This window comes from Mizuhopecten yessoensis, unplaced genomic scaffold (assembly GCF_002113885.1).
Source record: "Mizuhopecten yessoensis strain PY_sf001 unplaced genomic scaffold, ASM211388v2 scaffold7283, whole genome shotgun sequence".
In the NCBI taxonomy this organism is placed as follows: Eukaryota; Metazoa; Mollusca; class Bivalvia; order Pectinida; family Pectinidae; genus Mizuhopecten; species Mizuhopecten yessoensis.
The window spans coordinates 1,765,294-1,778,324 of NW_018406970.1; the positions used below are offsets into that span (position 1 = coordinate 1,765,294).

Here is a 13,031-nt window from a genome sequence, read left to right on the forward strand (position 1 = left end):
TTGTATAATTTTGAATCCCTGCCTCCAATGAATGATTTTGATCAAATATGGTTGATATCCATCACTTAGTTCCAGAGAAGAAGTCGCTTAAAGCAATAAAGCCAAATTTCCCCCTGTCGGCCCGGCCCCTAAGAATCCTGGGGGGTCAGCCCCACCAGTTGTACAATTTTGAATCCCTGCCTCCCATGAATGCTTTTGATCAAATATGATCAAGTGCATAGTTCTACAGAAGAAGTCGTTTGTAGCAATATAGCCAAATTGTCCCCTTTTGGCCCCGCCCCAATGCACCCTGGGGGGTCAGCCCCACCATTTGTACAATTTTGAATCCACACCACCTAGGGATGCTTCAGACCAATATGGTTGATATCAATCGCCTAGTTACAGAGAAGAAGTCGCTTAAAGCAATATAGAAAAACTGCCCCCTTTTGGCCCCACCCCTCAGGCCCTTGGGGTATCAGCCCCACCATTTGTACAATTCTGAATCACCACCACCTAGGGATGCTTCCAGTCAAAATTTAGGTAAATTCCGATCAGTGGTTTAGAAGATGAAGTCGTTTAAAGGACTTGTTGACGTTCAGACGACGGACGGACGACGGACGCCACGGTATGGCATAAGCTCACCTTGGTCCTTCGGACCAGGTGAGCGAAAAATGTGCACTGACGTAATGGTTAATGCAAGTCTTCAAGTTTCAAGCCTTCACATGAAAATACCTCTAGTTCACAAGATACGCATTATTGATATAACATTACATTTTGCTACAGGATTTCAAAAGCTGTAACATAAAATGAATAATAAGGCGACAAAACGAATAGTGTGACGGGCGAAAGGCAAGATGTTTAAATAAAACCGCCAACCTTTCGGGGACCTGTTGAGCGCAAATTAAACAAACTTTGTGTGGCCTCGCGTGACTTTACGTCATTTTGTCTATTGGTATTTGCATATTAAGCCAACTTGTGTTGTAGCTCATATTTGTTCGGTGTTCCCATTGATAACGTACAAAATGCGGATTGTTTTCATTAAAGGGCCTGTTTCCAGTAATGTTAATTCTCCATAGGAGCCTGCCCCCGTATAATTTCTTATCTAGCTCAACTACTGTTTTTTTCTTTTCCGAAGAATAATTTTACACCTTTCCGACACCCAGATTTCATAATTTCAGTGAAAATGTATTTTTATAAAGTTGTCAATTTCAGCATCAAAGACATAAGTTCGTAAATAAAAGAAGGTTATCTCGAAATTGTAATTCGCAACATAGTATAAATTTCTTTTGATAAATATTTCCAAAACATCGTGTTTATTCATAAAACATAAAAAAAAATATTTTCGGATGAAAATGCACTTGCAGAGACACAATTATGAAGAAAAATGCCATAAAATTGCAATTTTCTCCCGTTATATAGTTTTGGATGCAAATTTCCATCAGAAAATCGGATAGAGCTTTACTTGTTTCATATGTGTACCAAAAATCAGCTAATTCCATGTGGTGGAACGTTCTCATATCGCCGCCTGAATGTGGTTGTAAATTGAAAGAAAAGGGGAAATGAGTAACAACCTTGTCTGAAACCCTATTATATAGCTTATTATATACAAACTTTTATATTGAATATCAGAGCGGATATTTTCATGACAGTTTTATGATGTGTAACGACTAAATAAACAGTATCGATATAAAGATTTACACTGAGGACACCCTGATACATGAATACTGTTCTATCTCAAGTTGTCCTCTTCTGAATTTTCTGATCGTGTGGCCTTGTACATTTATCCGTATCTTCTTGTCTTTGTCTATACGTTTACGGAATCATTGACTCGACGCTAGCTATTCTTGTCTCACTTTCCTTGTTTTATTGTCCCATCTCCAAAGCGTTGTGGCTCTGTCAGGGTTGGGACCCTGACTTGTCTCACTTTCTTTGTGCCTGCCGACCACGCCACATCGAATAGATAGATTATCCATATGAAATACTTTATTTTGTTCTAAGTAATCAATCAATTCTGCGCTTCTTGGAGGTATTGAATGTGATTTATTATATTGTCTTGTTATTTTGTGTAATTAGTTGTTCGTTATTTATCACACATTTTCGCATAATTGTACCAAACTACTAAGTATTAGCTGTTTACAGCAATCATCGGTGGCTTGCTATTTTGTTACTTTATCGACGCTTCATAAACCAATCGTTATTGTTTCAAGATGGAGGGTAAATGTGTTGGAGAAGGGTGTCAAGTATACTTCAAGAAACGTAGTGGCAATAAGAACAGAAGTGCACGCAATGTAAATAGTCCACAATATAAATGGCTCCTAGATACGCTGGTGCAACAAGGATTGATGTCAGCAAAGGAACAAGCACTTATTTGCCAGAAGTGCTACATGAAGTATCTTCGGAACAAAAATCAGCCTGAACCTGAACCCGAGCAGAACCAGGAAATAGAGGAAGAAGACGACTCCCCGTCCCATATCCTGCCGTTGCTGACCCTTCATGATCTTTTGAATGGATCATCTTCACACAAAAAATGCTGTCTCTGTCTTGTTACCTTTGCAAGAAATGGAACAAAATCATCAGTCTTACCAAAACGTGCAAGACATCACCTGATCTATTCACACAAACTGTGGTGTCCCACCTCATCCCGCGTCTGCTCCATTCACCTTATTGGTAACGACTTAGATCCGTCTACAGAGGTTGTCCTTGATGGTAGAGGTTCCTTGGAATCTCAGTTACCATCAAAATCGTCCGAAATCATTAATGACCTCCTAGAGGTGTCGCACGTCCTTTCACAGAACCAGTCTGCGTTTACAATAAGCTTTTCTTCTCTTGATGACTCGGCATGCATGGCCTGGACAGGTTGGTCCAAAGATCAGTTCCTCGAAATCCACTCGCACTGTTCCCCATATCTTTCATCTGGTATATATACCAAGACTACACACGATGCTCTATTACTGTTCTGGGTAAAACTGAAAACCGACATTTCCTGGAGTCAGTGTTCTTCTCTTTTTGGAATTTCCAAGTCAAGTGTGTCCAAAACTTTCCACTCCATAGTACAGGCATTAGACACATCGATAGTCCCACAATTTCTAGGTCCGGATCACTTGACAAGAGAACAGTTGCTCGGGCACAATACTGTCTTTTCAGAAGCATTTTTTGGAGATAAAGCCACTGCCATATTAGATGGCACCTATATTTATATCCAGAAAAGCTCCGACCACAAGCTCCAGAGAATGTCCTACTGTGGCCAGAAGAAGAGAAACTATCTCAAATTCATGAGCATCGCCTTACCAGATGGCTACATTCTGGACACAGTAGGACCATTCACTGGCAGCGAAAATGATGCTACAATTACAAAAAAAGTCATGGACAAGCTAGTTACTTGGCTACAACCAGACGACAACGTTGTCGTTGACCGAGGTTTTAGAGATGTCCTACCAGTTCTCGAAGCCTCTGGCCTCAATGCTAGCATGCCGTCATACCTGAAACCCGGTCAAAGTCAACATTCTGACGTCCAAGCAAATCTTGACAGAACTATCACCAAATCGAGGTGGATTGTGGAATCCTATCATGGTCGTCTGAAACACTGGACGTTCTTCCGAACGCAATTGGTGTCTAACAGCTTTATCAATGTCATCGAGGCTTTGCTTCGAACCGTCACAGCCTGTCTGAATGGTATTAGAGGACCGATCTACCAGAGATCTCCAGAGAGAGATGCCAAAGATAGGCTAATGGCTGAACGTATGAAGGACCGTTTGACAACACCGAATGGTTTAGCTCAGAGAGTCAAGACAGATCCGGATCTATCTAGACGGGCAAGGTCCGAGTTTGTCAAGATGGATGCATCTTCCGTACTGTTTCCCCGTCTCGATCTTGATTACTTGAGAACCATTACGTGTGGAACGTATCAGATATCTCTGGCTCCTGGTTACATCGCCGAACATTTAAGTGATGACGGAGACTATGAGGTGTGGCTTTACCAGCACTCCCCAGACCTTCTCCGATGTCAAATACATTCTCGACACAAAAGCCAAACGAAATATAACGTTTGGATACGGTTCACCGTTTCACCCGATGTTGAGGCCCCAATAAAGGACTACTACTGCCAGTGCCCAGTTGGAGAGAGAACGATGGGAATGTGTGCGCACATCTCCAGTATCTTGTACTACCTTGGGTATTACAGGACGCTGGAAAACCCTCGACCATTACAACCACAGGTAAAGAAATTCCGACAAAACTTGAAATAGTTTTCCATGCGGCAACGGAGTGCATATGTCGAAAGTATGTTTGGGGCTCGATATGAAAGATCCCCGTTACCATGTGACTAACCAAACTTATAAATATAGGTATTATACAATCGCCCGTAGCTATGAACACTCCCGTAAATGCGAAAACCAACCAAAATCATAAGGAACACGTTTTGTTTGTTGTTCTGTCTATTTGTCAGCCAATGTCTTCAACCACGGGGACTTGTGAAGTAGCCATCTTGGATTTTTTTTATGAAAAAGTGTTTCTCTCACTTTTTTTCATATCTGTGTACATATTCTCAACATACCGAGCAAATACTCTCGTTTTTTTGTTAATTATCTAAAGAAAGTCGAAAATCGGCAATTCAACCATAGGCTAATTCAACCCAACATTTGAAAATGTTCCACCACTTACATTTTGATGATTTTTCCTCTCATCAATAGCATATTACGTACTGTTTAATAGGATAAAAATTGGTTTGCATCCAACGCCCATAAAAGGGTGTATTCTCTAAAAAACACAGTTTTTGTGTCTAAAATGTTATCATCGAAAATGGCATTTTTGAGATTGTTTCTTCCATAAAACAGCCAAATGGCGCGATGGAAACATGATTTTTTGTCACAATCATGCCATGAATGTATTCTTTACGGTGACCATCATTTGATTAGATTTTCATTAATATTTTACATAACATGCACATTTTATCAACACTTAGACAGCTTCTGAAAGGTACAACTTTGAGGAGCCATAAAAAACAAACCAAGTGACCTAAATCTTTATACTTTATAGATTTGTGACCACAACGGCATGGGCAATGCACCACCAACAGGAAATTTGAATCAGAGAAGGGGCCGTTTTGGAAACCGGCCCTTTACAAGCGGAAACCTATTGATCATGTTGCAGTATTGTAGTATTCTCGAGTTTCACGTTGATGAATCAGGGTAAGCCATGCCCCGCTATATCTGTTTTTCTGCTAATATTTTAAATGTCTTATCCACAAAAATTAAACTCCTCCATTTCCTTACTTCTGCTGAATCTGGAATTTCGAAAATTGATGGTGAGTGACCAAGAAAAAAGTACTTAAAGACAACTTTTCTGCTATCTCTAGTATTAATTTTCATAATGCAAGATTTCCTGAACTCTTAAGCGAATCTACAAATTACTTAAGCGATGTTTTAAAAATGAAAACGACGTATTAGATGTTTTGTCAGTTTTTAATACTACCAAAGCGGCCAGACTGGATAAAGTCAGTCATTGTCTGCTTAAAACAAAAGCACTATCGATTCCTTTAGCATTGATATTTAACCGTTCCGTCCATGAAATGTTCTTTCCCACTCAATGAAAGAAAGCACATGTCTTGCTCTTATTTAAACAAAAGTGATGTTTCCTTCCAGTTAACGACCGACCTATCTCATTGTTAAATTGCGTTTCTAAAATAACGGAAAGGTGTGTTTTTTAAATATGTTTTCTACTTTCCAATTTTGCAAAGTGCAACAATATTTTACAAAAATATCAGCCTGGATTTCCGCCAAGTAAATCGACAGTGTTCCAGCTGATTGAGCTTTTTAAAAGCACTGCTTCTGCTATTGACGGCCAGGAAAGAATATTCATGTGTTAAAATTGCAATTGGTTTGGTTTGGTTTTATTTTGTTCAACGTGCTATCGTCAGTTATAAAGATCTGACTGTATTAAGGACGTTGTATTTTGCGTCCCTTTCAAAGCATTTCATAAAATATGGCATAAAGAACTACTTTTGAAACTTGAACAGTATGTTATTTAGCTTACCTTCCTGACTCCACTTACCTGAATAATCGTCAACAACCTATTTGTTGTGGAAATAATACCTCTTCTCTTAAATGTATGTTCAGGTGTAGCGCAGGGATCTGTTCCTGGTTTTCTATTATTATATTCTACATTAATGATTTTATTGATAATATAAATCAACTTTAATTGGAATATCTGCCGATTATTTGTTACTTCAAGAGTTTTTGCAGACTTGAATATAATAGAGTATATTCAATTCAGTTCCGCAAAGACGGAAGTACATATTCTTCTTTTCCAGATCACTTTATATCAAATTCCTCAAAATTGTATTGATTAATGTATATGCTAATTGTATTAATTGTATATCTATGTACTGTAAAGCGCTTTAGAATGACTTATGTTAGCTAGATAGTGCGCTATATCAAATATATATTATTATTATCAAATCTAATCTTACTTATACCAGTGAACCGCTTCATTTCACTGACTCTCACTGTTACCTTGTAGTGTTTTTATCAGAAGTACGCGAAATTAAATTAAATTATTTTAACTTACGTTCTCTGCACCCCTGGAAATTAACGATTTGATTGGATTTAAGTAAATTAAACTGACCAATCGCTACGCTAGTAGTGCCTTTTGATGTAAATCAAAGGTTCAAACTAGTCTTATTCTATCGTTCAAAAGTTAGCGCATGTTCAGCCTTCAGTTATGTCATTATACATAACACGTACGTCAGCATAAGTTCTAACATTTCGAGGATGAGTAGCAAAAATGGCGTGATCAAGTTCATCAAATTATTAAAACAGACTCCTCTAGAATCACTTCCCTAAAACAATTCAAATATAAAGTTATTAAGGAGATATTTAAGACAATAGAAACATCCTTCATTAAACCAGTTCTTGAATATGCATACTGTGTGTCCGATGGTTTGTTATGATGAACTGTTAAATGCCCTAAAAAGGACTCGGTTAGAAACAGCCAGAGTACCTGGTCATTCCTATTTTGCCTGTTGTGATGTTGGGTTTTTTGAAACTGGAAGGGTACCTTTAAAATTTGACTTCCGTATCCCCGATATTTATCAAATGCTGTAGACTAAATTTACCGAAAAAGTAGTTTATCCCATCTATGACAAGCTAATTGAATGGACATGATACTTTTGTTTAAAAATTACCAAATCATCCATTGCATCTAGCATTGAAGTATCACCCGTATCACTGTTTTACCAAAATGTTAAAATATCGGTAAAAGACACTTATTACGGTTCTTTCAGCGCGACGTTGACTTCACTGTAGTTGTCTTGCAGATTTTTGTTTTTTTACCTACAACTGTGATAGTAGTGATAAAGATGCTTCTCATTCTATTTGTCTATTCAGAATTTTTCATTTCCGTGAGTAGAGTGTATAACGTTCTTTTTAACATTGGTATTCAGCCTGTCTCCTGTCTCGGTACTCTTGGAAATCTTCCATTCCAAACCAATGTCAATATCATGCTCTCTATATACATTTCTCCCTCTATCCCTCTTTCCTCCTCTTCCTTCTACCTCTCTCCATTTTGTGGTTTTTTTCATATACTAGTAAATTATAATAAGTATATGTTTAAACGTTTAGTTAACCCGTGTTATGTATAGCTATTGTAGAGTGCATTTTCGTGAGAGGGCCTAGTGTGTTGTCAAAACTTGCGTACTTGCAACCAAAAGGTGTTTTCTTGCTTAGAGTGACTTTCCCTTTCAAGTTTCTCATGTGGTTTTTTGATACTGTGCTTGTATTATTCCTGTATTACATCATTGGTATAGTGTAGGCTTTGTAGTGTCAAGGTTCCGAGTTCAATATCTGCACTTTTCCTGCTTCTGGGATTTTTTGTATTTCTAATTTCAAACATTATCATTTCGAACGACTACAATTCTGTCAAATGCATGGAAACATATGTCATTATGATTTTTTCTTCTTTTGAAAGTGTCTTAATTAAACGAACATTGATAGTGACAGCGTTAATGACATAGTTTATTTTGCTGGTACACTAGCTCTACATTCAAGAAAATTCCAGAAGCTGTGTGATAATCGAATAAAAGAAATACTGTCACTCTTTTAAACATTTTTAATAGTGTCCAAAGACAGCGGAAATCGATACATCAGATGACTATAGAACTCAAATATGTCGTTTTGTAAGTTTATTTCACACCATGCAGACGACACAGGACAATACCTTGTTATTTTCATACGGAGGGCACGGGAGTGATCCACATTGGGCCAGGACAGCATAGAACAGAAGCCCATTATCATCCCTGCTGCCTCCCCCAAGCACGGCCTGGGGATTACCGTCCATACAGAGGAATTCGTTAGCAGCTGCACTTTTCGGGTACCCGGATGTCAGAAGGCCTCCATAGGCCTCCGTCCACCCTGGATAGCACGAAGTCCGGCCGGGAACCATGCTGATGGTGGAGTGTGCCGTGTTTCTACACACAGCACAAGGTACATCTTCATTGAGGTCTGTTTAACCAAATACAGTGGTGTCATCGTACTCCGCGCCATACAGATACGATGGGTAGGTAAGGGTCGTGTTTTTGTGTGGCCCCCACGAAGGGTCTGGAGGCATACACAGGGCATTGGCAGCGGCACCGCCGGCGCTATACCAGGATCCACCAGCGTAACCTAAGGATGAAGGCATGAATGTACACTGTCTGACGGAAAAAAATGAAGGAACTGTTGAAGAAATTTCATTAGATTTAACAATAAACTGGGTCCTTTCTGGCTTATTTACGAGAGAGAAAAGAAACACAAGCGGCAGTGTCGGGAATGCCGCTATAGAGCCGCCCATCCCCTATTCTAGTGTGTATTCATTAACGCGTGTCCTCCGCGAGCCGAGATACCTTCAGCCTATTCCAATCCTCCAGAAGTGTGTGTCTGTTGGAAAACGTTGCTTGGGGCGTTGGCAGTGTTTTCCAACCCGCCTGTCCAGTATGTTCAAAAAAATGTGCAACTGGGGACAAATCTGGACTGTATAATGACCAAACAATTACTGGGACATTGTTTTGGGCAAGGGAGACACCATCCTCGATATCCAGGTGTTACGCTCACTTTCGCTCTCTGCACCCCTGGAATATGTCATAGCAAAATTGAAGGCACGAAGATAGCTGTTTGATTGGTCTCAGGTACAAAACCCTGACCAATCGCTAGGCTGATACCTGTCCTATGAAGATTACAAAGGTGAGACGCCCGGCTTCAAAGCCTGTCAATTTTTACCGTTATGCGACCGCGAGAATTTTTTGATGTACATCAAAGGATCGAATTAGTCTTCCTGTCTCATCAACAAGGTGAAGCACATCGAACCTTCAATTTTACTATGACATATTCCAGGGGTGTAGAGAGCGAAAGTGAGCGTAACCTCTAGATAACGAGGATGGGGAAACACGACACACCCGTGCAACTTGTGGACTGGCATTGCCCTCCTGGAAGATTAGAATCCGGTGAGCCAGGCGATACATTTAGAGAAGAATACGGCACCATTACAGACGGCGGTGATGTTGCCTTTGATGAAGTTGTGGTTCAACGTTAGGATTAACCGACTTCTGACCGTTCTCTATTACCCTCGGCGGATTATGATTATCAGTGACGTTGTTCGCCATTTGAAAACAGTTCTGAAGGTGAGACAGACGTTATAGGTATATCTTGACGTTACGACGATATGCGTCAACGTCCACTTCTGGGACGTTCCGTTAATCGTCCCGTGTGTCTACGGCGACACACCAAACGGGCGATAGTTGATGCCTGCACACCAAACTGCTGCGCGACGCTGTGATTGACCTTGTAAAATCAGAGCAATAGCCCTTCCTCTCTCCACTTCAGACATTCGCGGCAGTCTGGATTTAACTACTTTGGGGCTAGTTTGTTGTGCAATATATCTGTACAGAACGGAAGGTCGTTTTGGAATATTTTTTTTACAGTTGGGTATGCCCCAAATGCTTAAATTTTGACAATTTTGTTACAAGATTCTGTACGTATGCCTGACCTCACATTGGAACAACAATTGTGAAATCGGGAGCATTTAAATGCCGCGATGCGAACGTTACGTCGCTTTTTGTGGTTTCTGAGCATATTCTTGTGATTGGAATGAGAGAAAAGGCCTCTTTTGTGCCCATGGGTGTATAATAGGGAAATCCCAACCTCCGAACTTTCAAACTGGTGGTGCAAAACCCTCGGCAAGCATCGGGTTATACACAATTTGAAAAACCTTGAGTGGAATTTCCCCATCCTACACCCCTAGGCATGAAAGAGGCTTATAATCTATCCAGATATTACCGGTACGTACCAGAGTAGACAAGTTGGTAACCGTTTCCCTCGGGACAGTCCTTTCTGCCCCACCTAGTGTAAACAACTCCTTGTCCACCTGAAATCAATAACAACATAAAACATTAACTCCACAGATGTCAGTTAAAGCAAGCTGTATCATTGAAACTATTTGATAAACAGTTTATATATGATGGTTGGGTTAATTCAAATGCACACTTTAAGCATATTATATTTTCAACTTCTGATTATTTAGCTAATGAACTTGATTGCAATAAGTTTGGGGGAGCTTGTAATTTCTCTACAAGAAAACATCAACCAAACTGTATTTACCATATCGCCGGATTTGTTTGGTTCGGTTTGTTTGTGTTTTACGTTCTTTTAAACAGCTATGGTCGTTTAAGGACGTGCCAGGTTTTGATGGTGGAGGAATGCCGAAGCACCTGGAGAAAAACCACCGATCTACAGCAAGTAGCTGGCGACTGCCCCACTGAGGCCGAGAACCCGCAACCCAGCGGTGGAGGGCTTGTGATTGTAGACGGTCAGACGCCTTAACCACTCGACCTCCGCGGCCCCCAGTACGGTTTTCACAGACGTGACGGGGCCAGACAAATGTATTTTGGCCATATTGTTTTTAAAGTCTTCACGACTTCTTCTATGGAACTATGAAACCCCGCGCCATGGGCTGGTTTACAACATTCTCAGGTGGTGGTGAGTCAACGTTATACAAATGGAGGGGCCGACACCCCCTCGCAAGGGTTGAGAGGCAGGACCAAAAGTTGAGAAACCCAACATACAACCTTATATACAATTGCTCAGTTTAAAGATAAGAATACACATGAGCTACCAGGATTTACCCCATGGTCCTGCCCAACCCCAGGGGACTTAGTTCATGGTTCATAACATAAAAATGTTTGGTATCACCATCCCATAACCATTTATACAATTGCTTGAACACATCATGCTATTAGACTTTGCCCCGCCTGTTTGGACACTATGACCATATCTAAAATGCTGAACATGAAAGGACGAATACAGATATGCTACCAAGATTTGCCTTGGCGTCTGCCCCCTCCCCCTTCCCTTTCGAAACATTGCCCCATGGTCATAACATGGAAGAAGTTGTGATCTCCTGTAACAATTACTGAGCATGATGAGTTGGATACACATATATGCTTCCATTATTAGCTCTGTGGTCAGTCACCACCCCTAAGAACTTACTCTTTTTTATGAGAATATTTTCCAAGGTTATTTAAATATCCAGGTGATCGCTACAGGCTCTATTGTATTGCAATCAAATAACTGCATTTTCAAATCATCTCCTAAATTAATAAATTGCCAGTTCACATATGCTACAACACAATCATTTCGTCAGAAGTGGACCTCAACTCTCACACATATTTCACCTTGGCTAGTCAGTGTAGTGATGGTTGACTGTTGGCTGTCGATTTTCTGTTGTTGGGCCCCCACCTTAACCTGGAGCTCTTGTAGCTGTGACTGAATGCGGACCAGTTCCTGTGATACATACGTCGGATCGGTCATCAAAATCCGTCGGTCTTTGGCGGACGTCGGACAGCAGAGGTACACAACGAAAAATGCGATGAAATAGCGATACATTGTGGTAGAATCGGGCAGTAAGAATGAGTCTCAGAATAGATAGGTAGGGTTTGTAAATAGGGCTCCTGTCGTCACAGATAAGGCGAGTCCGACAGAGATAACGAATACTTTTACTATATGACATATATTACGACCCATGCTCCTGAACACTTTTGAATTAATATTACATACATAACGTAATCATTAATCATTTACACGTTAAATAAAGGTAAGAAGCTGTGAAACTCTAATGAGGGAAATCACAATCACAAACGCCACCCTACCCCTACCCTTCCCCCTCCCGCACCCCCTCCCCCCATTTTTTTTTTTAATAATATGAAACAAAAATCATAAAAATAAAACACATAAATAAATTAAACTTATAAAAGAAAAAAAGAAAAGGAAAATCGATAAATAAACACCATATGTATTCGCAAATGATGCCATTCTCAGTCAGAGTTCAATCTACAGCGTCTGTCTTGCCAACATGTTTCGTTCACATCTAGATTGCAATTCAAAACATCCCTTCCTCCAACATTAACTATATAATAATAAAAACAAAATAAAATAAAAAGTCATAAATAAAAAACACTATATGCATTCGCAAATGATGCCATTTGAATTCGCCCTAGACAAAAATTTATCAGCTGATCAGAAGTCATGACGGCCATCTTGAATCCCATATCAATGAAGCTGGCCCAAATAGTCCTCGATTTAGATTGTACATTTTGTAATTATCTTTGCCTCAGTTAGAGGCCAATCTCTGCTGATAAAATGTTTCGCTCATCACATTTAGTTTACATTACAAAACATTCCTGCTCCGACATTAACAGTAGTCAAGATCATTTACATCATATTTACTGAGTTAATCATCGGATAAAATCGAAACAGTTTAAAGTTTGTAATACAATTGTGACAGAAGGTCCCCGGGGGCATTTTTCATGAATCATTACCGCCATTTACCTGTATTTTTTTGTGTGACTGTGGCCAAAATAAAGTGATATTAAGAGAAATCGACATAAAATCAGGTGATAATAAAAGAATTGAATTTCATAGATTATATAGCAGGAAAAACGGTGCATCAGATCAACATGATAATAACCGAAAAGTGACATTAACGGACGTGATATTAGGTGAAATGTAATGTAGTTGTTTTGTCCGGGA

The 13,031-nt window shown here is 39.9% G+C and overlaps 1 pseudogene; it reads right to left on the reverse strand.

The window, feature by feature from the left end:
• Nucleotides 1-8,067: 8,067 nt before the first annotated feature.
• Nucleotides 8,068-11,953, reverse strand: LOC110453422 (annotated as a pseudogene).
• Between the last annotated feature and the right edge of the window lie 1,078 nt (nt 11,954-13,031).